Genomic DNA, 4,089 nt, shown 5'->3' with positions numbered 1-4,089 from the left:
CTCATTAGTTAAAGGTGACAGAAAATGTTTTATGAAAGTCTGTCCAAAGAAGTTAAGGTGGTGTTCAGTACAATTGGCAAACAGATGCCTCAGTGTGGTAAGATACATGTTGCTTTCTAATATGGAACTCTGAAAAGGAAATTTTTAATAAAGTTGAAATCAAACTTTAAGGTACACAGAACTCAGATTGAAAAAGTTATATATATTGGCTCACTAGTGATGAGATAATATCTTAATGTTTTGTCCCTAAAGGTTGTGGAACCAACCAGAAATATGTGCAAATTGAGAGAGGAGACCATCCAGAAGGGAAAAAATAGCACTGGGAAACATAACCGTACAGTTATTAAAAGATATGTTTTAAATTTTAAATTTTAAAAGCTTATCTGAGACTACGGAGATGCTGAGTGGCAGCACTTGTCTAACATGTGCACACACCCCCACTCCCACCTTCCTGGCACTGCTGGGGTAATACTGGTGGCCTTGAACCCTGAAATGTCAGATCTGCACTTCCTGACATTTCCCTGGAGGATAAGATAAAAGTATAAACAATATTGAATAATAATTAATTATTTACTTTAATTAATTTAAAATGACAGCTCCCTGGGGGAAAGATCCTAAATATAAATAATAAGTTCGACAATGAGAAACAACTAGTATGTGACCTGTACATCAATAAAAATTATTCTGAAGGGAAAATTAGGATAAAATATCCTCTATTACCATTGTCTAATTAAAATGTGTTCTCAGAATAAATAAAAACTATATAAAGAACTTAACTTTTACTACACCTTTTTTGGTATGAACCACTATTTCCTACAATCTGTGTTAACTTAAAAAAACAGCTGGAGCCAATTGAACATTTAAACTGATTAAAAAGTCAGTGATATTAAGCTCTAACTTCAAATATAATGCAATATCAAAGTAGACCCATTTTATTCCTTATTAATTTAATTTGAAATATTTATTATAAATTTGGACTAAAAAATAAGCTCATGATATCATCGAATCCCAAGAAAGATTTGATTTAAAAACAGAAATCTGTTGCTTCTAAAAAATATTTGGAAACAACTGTAAAAATTGTTTGCAAGTTACTGTCTTATTCTAAAAATGAAAGCCCATATGTGGTTTATATTTTACTTCAGAGTTCCAAACCAAAAGCATTAAAAATAAGCATCACAAATCTTATGATTGGATGAAAACCTTTCTCCCAGTCACATCCTAATTTATGACTGGCCATGATTTTATAACACATCAGACTGCATGCTTGTATTGTAACATCCATTCCCACAAATCACCAGCAGTGCACAATTTTAGACTGACTTGATATAAGGGATAGTCCCTTTAATTCCTTACCCAAACACCCCAGTAAAGATAAGCAGCTGTGTCTCTAACTGCACCTCCTCACAATCAGATCTCTGCCCAATATATACTGGGCTAAACAGGCCCAGGGCAACATCTTTTCACGTATTCACGTATTTTTTTTCCTCCAGGTTTGCAAACAGGCTCTTGGACCCAATTCCCTTCTTAACCTTCATGTTCTAATATCTACTATTAGATATTAGTTACCTTCGCTGGGTAATTACTAAAGGTTATCATATGCCCGATGGTTTCAGAATGTGATGGTATCACCAGTTGAAGTTGTGTTGCTTCAAGCAAAAAATGAAACCTGAATTGTCCCTCTGGTTCCCAGTCCTGTTTGTGATGCCTCCTCAGAGGTCCCTAGAAGCAGGAAACCCTCTTCTTCCCCAGGGTAGTATCTCTTGGATTTTTTTTATGTACCTGAAGCTGCTGTTGATATAATGGTGAGCATAGCTGCCTTCACATAACATCTCTTCTGAACAGAAGTTACACATTTTTTTAAGAACATCAAAACTCCTGTTTTAGTGAAGTTGCTCTCAAACATGATACACAAAAAGTGTTAGCAATTACTTAACATGCCACTCTATTTTCCTCTGTCTCTTTCTAGAATGACTGTTCTTCTGAATTTGGAAGAATAACCTGTGTTCACATTATGCCTAATGCAGTGATTGATTTTATTAATTTGGTATAATATTCTGATAGAGTTTCTAATTGTTCTTTGATATTGCTTTTTGTTTTTGTTTTTGGGCCACATCTGGTAATGTTCAGAGTTTACTCTTGACTTTTTGCTCAGGAATCACTATGTGCAGTGTGTGGGACAAAACCTGGGTCAACTTTGTGTGCAAATGTACTACTTGTTGTGTTATCTCTATAGCCCTAGAAGTTTCTAATATTTTAAACAGAGCATGGATTTCAAAAAGCATTCATAGAATGAAACACATATTCCAACTTATTGTTGTAACTGTCTGCATTCAGCAATGTTTGCTTTAGGTTCCCAGATCATTAGCTAGGCACAGACCCTGCACTGTCCATTCTGATACGTTTGGCATCTTGGCCCATAAGCTCATCATCCTATACTATCTCTTACCAGTTGCTTTCAGCAGACTAAGCTTTGCATTAAAGAATTTCATGCCTCATTTCCTAGAAGAGCAGCCAGAAAGTCCGGTAATCCAATAAGAGAATCCTGGCACAGATTACCTAAGATTCAATCCCCACTCTGCTACTTATCTGCTGTGTGACCTTGAGCAAATCGTTTAACCGTGCAAAATTCCCACTTTTTCGGTAGCATACTGGAAGGTTTAAACTGTCTCCTGCTTCTTCAAGGGATAATGTTGAACGAAAAGGGGAGAAAGACTCAGCTTGTGCCTGGCAACGCTTGGTCCACAGTAGCCAATATCACAAATGAAACTAATGTCATCGCTTCCACAAAAACAAAAACTGCCTGAAGGAGAGAAGGCTGGCTCACTTAAGTGCCTAATAATTGAAGGTTGAACAAATGATTGAATGAATTCATTAAGTTAAACCTCCTACTGAGCTTGGACCAACAGGATATAAATAGACTTTGCCTACAGGGGATCCGTGTTCATATCCTAGTTTCCTCATTGGCCCCCAAACAATCACGACTGACCCCACACTACAGCTTTCTGGGTGGTTAAATGATCTTTCTGTGGAGTCTTTCTCCTCAGGGGACAGTACCAGAAGTATAAGGAATTGGGCTCAGCCCTCTACTGGGTTCAGTGTACTGGGTTCAGCTGCTTCAGGGATATAGCAGATAGCTTGCGAGGCCTTCAGAACTTGGGCTATACTCTAAGAACAGAGTGTTGAATCTTTGTGGAAGGAAGAGTCTGAGAAGGAGAATCACCTCTGAGCTCTATCTGATTTTGCATGATAAATATTTGGTTCCCGGACAAGGTGCTGTCAGAATGGAGATTCTCTCTTTGGTTCCCTTCATTCCCCAAAGGACCAGCACTCATCCTCTTTTCTTTACAGCCCCCATTGTGGGGGAGATCCTAAAACAATGCCTTGCTGTGACCACACCACACAGAAACTAGAGAAATGCCTCAGCAATATGTGCAGCCCAGGCCAAGAAGTGTACTAGATGCAAGAGAGAAGTAAGAAAACTCCATGGTTTTTGAAGGGCAGTGAATGGTCCCAGAACCTGGTTGGTGTGGGAGGTGGGGGTATTGATGGTAAACTATTAAGAAGCCCATTATTTCATCAGCAAAATGGGTTTATTTAGATACAACAATAAAATTAGGAAGAAAGGCACTGTGGAATACTCACATACTTTCCTAAAACAAAAGAAATTTATTCAAGTAAATTTTAGAAGGGGTGTGATCACCAGAGTTCACTGGAGGAAGCAGAGTTGGACACAAAGTAGCTTTTGTCCCAGCCCTTTTGCTAGGTTAACTCTATTCCTGGATATCCACCAGGGAACAAGTTCCAGCTGAAAGGGAATCTTACTGAAAGCAGGAGGCCTCTAATAGGTGAGGTTTATAGAAGCACTCTGTTGTGTTGGCCAAAATTGGTCAAATCTCATCACAACCCCAATCTCCAAAACTACATAATCTTGATCTTTTTTCTCCTTTCCCAGATATTACTGCTCCCACCTCCAAAACCTCTTGTTCTTCTAACTCAGTTTTAGCCTCTGCTTTCTGGAGAGGAAAGGGCCTGGGGTGTAAGACACATCAATAGGAAAGGACCGAGAGTGCTCCTGGAAGCAACCTGAAA

This window comes from Sorex fumeus, unplaced genomic scaffold (genome assembly GCF_029834395.1).
Source record: "Sorex fumeus unplaced genomic scaffold, SorFum_2.1 ptg000035l, whole genome shotgun sequence".
Lineage (NCBI taxonomy): Eukaryota > Metazoa > Chordata > Mammalia > Eulipotyphla > Soricidae > Sorex > Sorex fumeus.
This window is presented reverse-complemented; position numbering follows the sequence as displayed.